Raw genomic sequence first — 12,153 nt, forward strand, 5'->3', positions numbered from 1 at the left:
GTCAGTTTCTTAATTCAGATATAGGGCATATCTGAGATCTCTTCAATAAGAAAGCAGATTAGATGTCTCTGGAAAAAAAAAAAAAGGCCCATAAATTAACCGAGGGCCTTAGTCTGTTTTTTACCTCCTTTTGTTTTCTTTCTATGCTGAAGAGTTGGCTGTTAATAAGCTGGATTCTAGTATCTTAAATCTATATTGAGCCACACTCATGTGAGAAAGCATCCTCAACAGGGGAGGGGTTTTAAGGATTAGAAGAAACAAGATTCAAATCAATGGGGATACTCCCCATGAATAAACCAGCTTTGGCTGCTGTTCTTGAGCATGCATTGTTTCCCAGATAGCCTTGGTTCCCTACTGGATAATTTGTGCCTGTTAGTAAAATCTCCTTATATTTATTTGCATGTAGATTGGAACTTGTCAGTTGTTATGATATCATCAAAAGCCTTTTCTTCTTTTATCTATAGTTTGCATTCATTGCATTTTTTCAAATAAAAAAATTATGCTTAGTGAAATAAGCCAGGCAAAGAAAGAAAAATACCATATGATATCACCTAATACAGGAAACTAAAGAACAACATAAACAAATGAACTAAATAGAACAAGGAGCAGAATAACAGTCAATAGGGGGGAGGGGGGAAAGAGAGAAGGAATATAAGTAAGGGAAAGGTTTAGTCAGGGAATGTGTATAAATGACTCATGGACATGGACAACGGGGAGGGATATGATTGTGGGAGAAGGGGTGGGCTGGGTGGGGGGCAGCCATGGGGAAAAAATGGGACAACTGTAATTGAAAAACCAAAAAATAAAATAAAAAAAAATTAAATCCAAAGGAATGCACCAAATTATAAAAATGTTTATACAAGCATTTAAAAAGTATGTTACTTAAAATACGTTTCCCTCCCAGAAAAGGAATATAAAATATAGCTGTTTTAAGAAGCTTCTCCTTACTCTTGTTAACATAGGAAATGCTCAAACCTGTAGAGAATTTTTGTGTTTACTTGAGCCAACTGATGACAATTGCTGGAAATCAAAATTCTCAAAAGATTGAGAGTGCTCTGGAGAATGGCAAAGTGGAAAGACCTCTGGGATTTAATAAAAAGCAAAATGATAAACACTTTCACACAAGTAAGTACAGAATAGTTAAGTCAACAATTAACATGGTAATGCTAGCAATGAGGGGATTTCTAGTCTCCCTGTGGTGCAGTGCCTATGCTTTGAGGGGCCTGGAAAAAGAAAATTTGACATTCCAAAGGTATGTTATCATAGTGCAAAAGACAGAAATACCAACTTAGAACATGACTACCTGAGATGCATGAATTGCTTTCAGTTAAAAAGATTTTATTTTTTAAATAAATAATCTTTTTTTGCATTTTTCCATTATCCTTTAGAACCCTTATATCCTACTTCACCCAGCAATGACCACACTGTTGTCCATGTCCACGAGCCCTTTTTCCTTTTTGCTCAATCCCTCCCCTCTCCCTTCCCCTTCCACTAGTTGTTGTCCTGCTCGCCATCTATGAGTCTGTTCCCATTTTCCTCATTAGTTCAGTTTGTTCATTAAATTACACATATGAGTGAAGTCATATGGTATTTTCCTTTCTCTGACTGGTTTATTTCACCTAGCATAATGTTCTCTAGGTCCATTCATACTGTCCAAAGGGTAAAGTTGTTTTCTTTTTTATGGCTGAGTAGTATTTAACTTCAGAACATCTTATGTGGCTACTTTAGGTCTCCGAGGTTGTAAAGCTGCCATGGAGACCTCCCCTGAGCTTGTCAAGTTTCACATGTAGCCTTTTTTCTTCTACACTCTTTTTCTCTTCATTTCCATTTGCTCTAGAGAATAATTTTGGATTTCATATCCATACTTATGCCAAATTTTGAAGCTGTAGTACAAATTTTATAAAAACTTAATAGACTTCTACACTAGAAAAAATAACAAATTTCTCATTTCAAAAGGTATATGTGACTGACTTTCAGAATGTATCCTTACTCAGGATGTAGCCAGGAGAGTTGAAGGCCCTCCCTGGAAGTGCCTGTGATGGGAACTTTTGTACTGACTAAAAATGGCAGCTGAAAGAATGTAAACAATACAGGAAAATGGCAAATGTAGCTCATTGTGGGAAGAGTCAATGAGGTTACATAGGAAGTTCCAGGTCAGGATTTAAGAAAAGGGCAGGCAACCATGAGAAAAAAGGGGCAGTGATGTAGCAGACGTATGGGAAGCAGCAAGCAGTTATGCAGTCTGTAGGGATGATTCGACCATGTGGCCTGGGCTAGTAAGAAAGTAGGCATGCTGCTGTTTCTTTTTTTTAATTTTTATTTATTTGTTTGTTTGTTTATTTATTTATTTTTAGAGAGAGGGGAAAGGAGAAAGAGAGGGAGAGAAACACCATTGTGTGGTTGGCTCTCACTCGCACCCTCAACTGGGGACCTGACCTGCAACCTAGTCATGTGCCCTGACTGGGAATTGAACCAGCAACACTTGGTTCACAGGCCAGTGCTCAATCCACTGAGCCATAGCAGCCAGGGCTGGCATGCTGCTGCTTTGATTGTGCCCACTCTGCCTGAGTCCAAAGCCACCAAGTACTCTGCATTGCAGACCCAGACTTTATCGGAGCTTCTGGAACCTGAGACATAATGGAGAGGCAACTCTCTTAGGACTTGTGCCTTTCCTGGACTTCACCATAATCCAGTGTAATATGATGAATGCTTTTACGAACAGAGGCTGAGGACACCATGCCCCAGATCCTTAAGGAGAGAGCTGCTGCAAAGAGGATGGCAACATTAAAACCCATGAGTGTACTTTCCAGAGGGACTGGATAACTGTTTGCACAACTGGCTTAATCACAAATAAAGGAATGGGGAACTATTGGGCTTAGTTTTGGATTATAGCCTTTTGGGGAGTAAGAGAAGTGCTGGGCCTGATGGGAAATCAGGGCTTCAAATTGTAGTGCTCCCTCCCAGCCCCCCACTCCCTGGTAGGAATATTGTAAATAAAGACCTGTTTCTCTCAACATTAATCATTCGGCCATACACCAGGACACCATGTGAATGGACCCCAGTTTACTTGGTTACAGTTTAGTGAATTAAATAAAACAAATAAACACTCATTTAATGTGCTTTTATTTGTTCTCTAAGATGGATCAAGGCTTTGCAGCAATAAAACTTATACATATATAAATATGAGAGAGAGAGAGAGGGAAAGAGAGAGAGGGAGAGAGGAGAGAGAGAGAATAAAAGGTTTGTCCAACATGAACTGACAAAAGCTTAACATAAACTGAAAAAATTATTTTACATGGGAGTGTTTTTCTTTTGTTTGTTTGTTTGTTTTTAATGTAAGCAGGAACTGACAATTACTAGTAAGAAAATAGCCAAGAGCCAGGAAGAAATTTGAGAATGTTTGAGTCTTTTCTGTATGAGAGAGACTGGCTCCCCAGAAACATGCACTCTCGTACACATACCCTACTTTCTGGATGCAGGAAGAAAGTCAGTCTAGATGTCAAATAAGAATGCACAACAGAGAAACACTGATAGGAAATAAATATTCAAAGATAGAAAATAAACATATTTCTTAGCCCCTGCTAGTTATTTTCAGGAGAAACTTAAAGAATAAGAGGCAAGATATTTTTAGGGGATTTACCAACAGATATTAGGTATAAAATCAAGAAAGAATAATTTCTCGCTGTTAACTCAAGGCTACATTAGGCAGACAAAATAATGAATTCCTGAAAAAGGACCAGATGATTGTTTTTGGACAGCCAAATATAGTCTCAGACAACCTGATGACTGGTAATACGTGTTGTATAAAACTTATACATTTAAGCCAAACCGATGTTATGACCATTCAGAAAGCAATCCATACTAACTTCTAAGATGCTTTGTCAACATGTCTTTAGTTTGACTTTCCTTTCATGAAAAATATTTCTGAACATCCTGCAAGGCTATCCTAAGTCTCTGCAAGAGAGCTTCTCAAAAATAAATGCAGCCCTGGCTGGTGTGGCTCAGTGGGCTGAGTGCTGGCCTGTGAAGCAAAGGGTTGCCAGTTCGATTCCCAGTCAGGACACATGCCTGGGTTACAGGCCAGGTCCCCAGTTGGGGGTGCACGAGAGGCAACCACACATTAATGTTTCTCTTTCTCTCTCAGTGAAATAGATTTTGTACAACAATATTATGTACTTAATACTGTACATAAAATTTAAATTAAAGCATACATAAAATAAAGTGGAAAACTCTTTAAGTGCACAGCTTAATAAATTATCATGAAGGTAAATTATCATTAAACAACAATTTAGGTGAAAGAAAAAAAAAACGACTTTATCTACTGCCCAGGAAGTCTCTTTGTATTCTTTTTCATTAACTTTTTTTCCTTCTCAAAGGTAACTGCTGTTTTGACTTATAGGACCATACTAATTTGGAATCTTATATACATAGAATGATACGATTAAAATGATTTGTAATTGGCTTCTTTCACATATTGTTATGCTTGTGACATTCATTCCTTCTCCTTGCTGATAATACTTATTATATACATTTACAAAAACTGATTTTCTTGTTCTAATAGAAATTAGAACTTCAGTTACAAATAGTCCTTCTGTTCTACATCTATTGATCCTCTGTTGTGTCAGGACAAATGTAGCCATTATATCTGCCTCAACAAGCATGTATCTTCCCAAATCATTCTTATGTAAGAGAATGCCTTAGTGCACAGGTGCCATATTATCTCACAGTTCCTGTTGGCCCATGCCCCTTTTGTTTTATATATATATATATAAAGTGTCTGTTGTTTGGGCAACATGGATGCTTTGTTTCTGTCTTGCCTACCTCCATGAGACTAAAGGCTGATCCCTCATTCCTGTCTCACCTGCCACCGTAAGAATAAGAAGTATAGGTGGATGTTCTACTACTCTCTCATCTGCCTCCACAAGAATAGAATATAGGCTGGTACTTTGTTGTCTCACCTGCTGCCACAAGAATAAACTTGGTATGAATTCCCTCTCCAACACTTCACTGTCATTTTTCAGTCTTGCTGAATCCAAAGTTAATCTGCCTGAAGCTGGACTCCTGTGGTATACTTGGTGCCGTTGGCAGGATTGGCTTGCCACAGCCACTCAGGGTGGGCTATTGGTTTGTCCCACCATGGATATGTGGTTTGTGGTGGTGACTGTGTTGGAGGCTTGAGGACCCCTATAAATTGGGAGGGGGTGGGAGTGACTACTAAGGTGATAGAGGAAGCCCTGCTGAAGATAGGGGGCTCTCTAGAGAAGAAAAGTGCCCAGGAATTGGCCAGTGCTTCAGGCTGGCTGTTTTTCACTGTTCTGTATAAAGTAGTCTGGGAGTTGCTTGTATAGGATGCACAGGTACTAGAGTTGAAGGAGGATTTGTCTGGGGAGCAAAAAATGAGGGCTCCCTGGGAGAAAATACAGGAGCTATTAGAGGTAGAAGACGCCACTCTGAAGGCCTGGATCAGGACCAGTTCTGTGAAGGGATCAGACCTGTGTTTTAGGTTCCTTGGAGAATGGGGATGATAGGGAGGGCCAGATCCCACACCTGTTTCAGGCACAACTAGTGGTAAGGCAAAAAATAAGACTGAGATTTCTGGAATGGCTGAGGACCAAGCCCAACCCCCGCTACAAGTCACAGAGCACTTCGCAATGCATCTGTATTTGTAAGCCAAACTGGTAGATTTGGGGAGTCAATTTTGCCAAAAGGAATCAGAAATTTTAGCAGCTTGATTGCTAAGATTATGGGATGTCTGGCATAGATGACATTTTGCTTTCTGGCCAGGAAATGAGTAAGCTTGCATCCATCACCACATATCCAGCACTGAGGCAGCAGCTCCAAAATGCACATCAGACTCCAGGTACTCATTCCCTGTTAAACTGGATCATGGTGGTCACTTGAGTTTTGTGGCTGAACCCAGGAGATTTGCCATATATAACCAATAGGTGGCAGCTGTATAATGAGTAACAGTACATATTGTGAGAACTGGGGATGAGGAATGCTATTTATATTTTGAATACTCATGACCTGGATAAAAAAGTGTTCATAGCAAGAATGAGGGATTTGGTCCTACAAACTGCACCATCACAGTTATTCAGACACTTAGCAACAATTCTTGCCCCTTATGTCGGCCATACCATTAATGTGGTGACCAGAACCATGGCTGACCTAGGGGCGGAGGAAGCTGTCTGTTTCAAGAAGGGAGTGGGGGCAGTAGGGCCTGTAAAGGAAATGAAGGGACCTGTTAAAGTCACCAGGACTCAGATGTGGGTTGATCTCCTGGAGGCAGGAGCCAATAGAAAAATTAGTTGGAAAGGCTGACAACGTGCTCTTGGAGCTGTGGCAACAATTCAAACAAAAGCAATAGTTTTGTCTGCTACAAAGACAGGGAAAGAACCCCAGAGCAGGTAATCAGAAGCGATTTGCATCCCAAGTGATGGCTGTGAATCTATTGCAAGATTACTTGTGGAAGTTGTCCAGCAAGGCTGAGGACCCACCCAATGACAGGGATTGGCCTTTCCAGGTTGACTGAGGAGAAGGCTGAGGGACACCTCTAGTGGGACCAGGTGGGGACCAGAGTCCCCATGGAGAGCTTGTTATCTATTGGTCCCTACAAAATGCACAATGGGTACTGGCCTTAGTGGAAACTGGAGCAGAATATTCCCTTTTGCATGGAAATCCCAATCACTTCCCTGGCATGGAAGCCATTATAGTAGGATATGGTAGTATTTCTATATAGGTGAAGCAGGTGTCCCTTATCTTGGGGATAGGGTGTTTGCCACTCAAGGAATATGTGGTCTATGTCTCCTCAATATCTGAGTTCATCTTGGGAATTAATGTGTTGCAAGAGTTGTGGCTCACTACTACTGATGAGGAAATTCTGCCTTTGTGTCCGGATTGTGAAGGCTGTTGTGAGGGATCATGTTAAATATCCCCTGTTGGTTCTTCCAGAACCATGATGAGTAACCAATACCAAGCAATATTGCCTTACCAGAAGTCATCAGGAGACAGGGGATACTATCAAGGAACTGGAAAGGGTCCAAATAGTTCATCCAGCACATAGTCCTTATCACTCCCCTGTGTGGCGTGTGAAGAAACCAGATGGCACGTGGAGGATGACAGTAGGTTACATGAGAATTAAATAAGGTAATACCATCATTACATGCTGCCATGCCCTCAGTAGCTGACCTAATAGGTAAATTGAGCCATGAGCTGGGAACCTATGATTATGTTCTTGATTTGGCTAATGTCTTTTTCTCCATAGATATAGCAGCTGAGTGTCAAGATCAATTCACCTTCACCTTGGGAGGCTGCCATTGGATCTTTACTGTATTACCACAGGGATATCTGCATAGCCCAACACTGTTCCATGGGCTTGTGGCACAGGATTTAGCCATGTGGCAGAAGCCCCAAATGATAGAATTGTATCATTATGTTGATGATATGCTGACTTCTGACTCCCTTACAGATTTAGAAACTGCTGTGCCTGCCTTGCTGAAGCATTTGCAGCAGCGAGGATGGGCAGTAAACATGGACAAGATACAAGGACCTGGTTTATCTGTCAAGTTCTTGGGGGTTGTCTGGTCAGATAAGACAAAGGTAGTGCCAGGGGCAATAACTGATAAAATATAGGCATTTCCAACCCCCACAATGGTCAAGCAGCTACAGGAATTCTGGAGTATGTTGGGTTACTGGAGGATGTTTATTCCACTTTTGGCACCAATTTTGAAACCTTTGTACTGCTTGGTACAGAAATGAGTCAGATGGGACTGAGATCATGAGTACAAGATGGCTTTTGATGCAGGTAAATGGGCCATAAAAACAGTACAGGACTTGAGTGTTTTGGACCCAACGTGACCTTGCAAGGTGGATGTCCATGTCATCTCTGAAGGGTATGGTGGGTACCTATGGCAATGGCAAGAATAGATCCTACAACCTATTGGGTTTTGGTTGCTATTTTGGAAGGGAGCAGAGATTCATTATTTCTTAACTGAAAAGCAGCTACCTGCCACCTATCATGTCTTCGTAGCCACAGAGTTTATTACAGGTATTGCTCTCAAAAAGGTGACCACAACCTATCCAATAGTAGGCTGGGTGCATGACTGGATGCCAAAGTCCAATGTGGGGTGGCACAAATGCCCACATGAGCAAAGTGGGGTGCATATTTGCAACAATGAAGTACCCTGTCTTCAAGACCCCTAACTGGGAAGCTGCAACAAGTCCTGGGACCCATAGAATTCCTTGGGGCACAGGAGAGTGAAAGGGCAATGCCTGAGCTGACTACCCTTGTGAGCCCCTATAAAGAAGGCCAACCTCCAGTACCAGAGGGTGCATGGTATACAGATGGATTGAGCTGGGATTTTTTCCATTCTAAGACAGAAACCATAGGGATGGAACATGGGACAGGACAGAGTGGTCAATGGGCAGAGTTACAAGCTATGTGGATGCTCGTTACTAACAAACCCTTCCCTCTTGTCATTTGCACTGACAGTTGGGCTGTGTATCATGGTTTGACTCTCTGGTTACCCACGTGGCTAGAATCTGGATGGATGGTGGCTCATAGGCCCCTGGGGGGCCAAACCATGTGGCAAGACCTATGGACATTAGAGCAGCAGAAAGCAGGTAGCCTTGTACCATGTTACTGGACATGCTCCATTGGTCTCACCTGGAAATGATGAGGCAGATACCCTTGCTCAGGTATGGTGGCTAGAAGAAGTTCCGGACTCAGGTGTGGCCACCTGGCTCCATAGGTGATTCCTTCACACAGGCCAGTACACTATGTGGATGGTGGTGAAACAATGGGAATTGCCTCTGACCTTTTATGCAGTGGTGCAGGCATGCCAAAAATGTGTGGTCTGCTCCAAGTGCCAACTATGGCAGGTTCCCTGAGAAGGTCACATAGTCCATGGTGCGTTGACACTGGTAAGATTGCAAGTGGATTACACTGGCCCCTTACATTGGCACCTGAATTTTGGAAGTTTTCTGATATGCTTTGACCTGTGTGGATACTGCAGCAGGTTTGTTGCTGGTATTCCCCACCTAGCACACTGATCAGCAGCTGGTCACCTAGAAGCATTTAGAAAAACTGTTTGCCACTTATGGTCTCCCACTAATTATAGAGAGTGATCAAGGAACTAGTTTTGCTGGACAAGGTTTACAGGCCTGGATAAAAAATCTGGGCATCCAGTGGAAGTTTAATGTCCTGTATAACCCACAGAGGGCCAGCATCATTGAAAGGTATAATGGTCTGTTAAAAAAGGGATTTATGGTAGAGACAGGATCCCTGAAAGGGTAGGTCTTGTGCTTATAGATCATGTTATGCATCCTTAATGAGCAGCCAAGGAAGGGAGTGCCCTCCTGTATTGACTCCTTGCTCCAGCTAGCTACAGCCCCCATATAACTGCAGGTATGCACCAAAGATGATAAGTTGAAGCCTGGTTTTGGAGGAGAGAATAGAATTCTCTTGCCTGTGCTGATAGCTTTGAATCCAGGTTACACAGTGCAATGGACCTGGCCTTGGGAATTTTGTGACATGGATAAATAATGGTTAGCATTAGTGGCCCCATGGCACCAATATATTCAAGTTAACGTGATGTATATACATTTGGTAATAGCTACAAGGCCTCCCCAAAACGGTGCAGAGAAAATGAGCATCTTGAGGGGAAGTTTTGTTCTTTCAGTGTGGTCAATGCATGCCCCTCCAATAGCTTTACATATTGACCCAACAGTAACACCCCTGGGGAGGGGAGTAAAGGTGTAGTATACAAAACTAGGGAGGGACTCTATATTGTTGTGTTATCTCAAGATTCCTCTGTAGCAGACATCCTACAAGATGGGCAGGACCTACCCTTGTTAGTACCACTAAAATGTTTTCTATGGTCCTTAAGGTTGGTTCATAGCAATGTATCTGTAGACTGGGCAGATATCTTCACTGATGTGGCAAACACTTCAGCATGCTGGGTCTGCACAGAGATGCCAAACAGCACAGCCACTGTCTTGCCATGGAGTGTGCAACCTGCCAATGACTGCATGGCAGTGGCTGTGCCATTGGACTGATGATGATCCCACCTCCTCATGGAAGGACACCTGGACTGAAGTTAAGGACTTGGTTTGAAGTCAAGTGAATTGTCCAAGGCCCCTGTTAGTGTACTTACTTTGGGATGAATTAGGCTGGCCAAGAGAAGTGACAGTGGAGTTAGCATACCTCACTACCCTCTGTCTAGAATGCCAAAATGGCACCACACCTGAGATCCCCATGGCAGTCAGGTCGTTACCCACACCTTCGTGCCACAAAACCTATGTTGTTTCTAGTATGAATCACTGAGGAAGACATGACACTGCCCATGTGGGCTCATTCCCAGTTCCCTGGGGGACCCTATGCATGTGTGGCCCTATTTGCCCTTTAATTGGACAGAATGCTGCACATGGGGGTGACCATATGTTCCAGGTCACATCTTATCGACCCTGAAACCAGTGCCTACTAACTGGGAAATGTTTAAGGCTAGGCACCATGTAAAAATAACTGCTTGGTGGTTCTATCTATTAGCCATATTCTCCCCACAAGGGGAAAGCATAGTCACGAAGGCAGAGGTAACAACTTTGGCCAAGCATACAACATGGGCCTTAAATGTCCCTTATCAATAAGGAGGTAAGGCAGCTGTGCAATGTATTGCTGCAAAATAGAATGATACCAGATATGCTAACTGCTGTGCAGGGAGGAGTATGGGCTTTGCTCCGCACAGAATATTGCATGTATATCCCTGATGCTCAACACAATATATCCCTTTCTTTATAAGAGTTACAGGGTGAGATGGTGGATATAACTAAAATCACCCATGACCTGCTGAGGGCCTAGTGGACCTCCATAGCCTCTGGATGGCATACAGTCTTAATTACAGCTCTATGCATTGTAGTTGGTATTTTTTTTCTGTCGTTGCAGCTTATATTGCTGCTGTGGGATCTGGATGCAATGCCATAGTTTTCTTGAACAGGGTTCCAGGAGAAGAACCCTGTCACATAGATCGTGAGGCAAGAATCCTGGAGGGGCAGTGTCATGTCAGGATGACTGTAGCCAGGATCCGCACCTCAACAGACATGTATGTTCCCAAATCATCCTTATGTAAGAGAGTACCTTAGTGCACAGGTGCCACATTATATCAGTTCCTGTTGGCCCATGACATTTTGTTTAATATTCTTTATATATGAGCCCCTGTTGTTCAAGCAGCATGGATTTTTTTTCCTGTCTTTCCTATTCATCGGCAGCCGTCCGTCTCGAGAGACGATGGTGTAGCTTCTTAAGAGTCTATCTGCACCGCCGAGAATGGCTGTGCAGTCCGACTCGGGAGTGACACGGTATCTGTCTCCTCCCGTGTTGAATCGACATCTTACGATGACGCTGGAGTGTCCTCTCCAGTGAAGCTGAAGCTACAGAGCCTGGGCAGGGTGATATGGAGGGTCTGCTGTTGCCCATGCAGCAGACCCCCCCCCTCTCTTCGCAGCTGAAGGGTCCAAGGGAAAGACGGAGTCAATACAGCTTGGCTTCAGGTGCGCCGCAGGAGTTGCCGGTGTTGACTACAACGTCAAACCGCCTTAGGGACTCCGGCTCCGGATTTTCTGTCGGGGTTTACTCCCTTAGCCTTTCCCCTGAAGAGGTATGCCACAAGGCAGCGGAGGTTTTTTGGAGTCAGAGTTTTCCGTCTCCTATTACCTTGAGACTAAAGGTGGATCCCTTGTTCCTGTCTCACCTGCAGCCATGATAATAAGAAATAAAGGTGGATATTCTACTGCTGTCTCATCTGCCACTATGAGAATAGAATATAGGCAGATCCTTTGTTCTTGTCTTACCTGCTATCATGAGAATAATTTTGGTATGAATTCCCTCTCTAATGCTCTATTGTCATTTTTGGTCTTGCCAACTCTAAAGTTAACCTGCCTGGAACTGAGCTCCTGCAGTACACTCCTCTAAATATTTTGTAGATGTTTTTTGATGAATATACATGGTATTTCTGTTGCTTATATCCTAGGAATAAAATCCCATGGGCCACAGACTACATGCATACAACTTTAATGAATAATGCCAAATCATTTTTTAAATTGTAATAATTTACTCTCCAATCACAAGCACATGTGCATTCGTCCTTGTCAATATGTACA

The sequence above is a fragment of the Furipterus horrens genome, unplaced genomic scaffold, assembly GCF_987537825.1.
Source record: "Furipterus horrens unplaced genomic scaffold, mFurHor1.1.pri manual_scaffold_2, whole genome shotgun sequence".
Lineage (NCBI taxonomy): Eukaryota > Metazoa > Chordata > Mammalia > Chiroptera > Furipteridae > Furipterus > Furipterus horrens.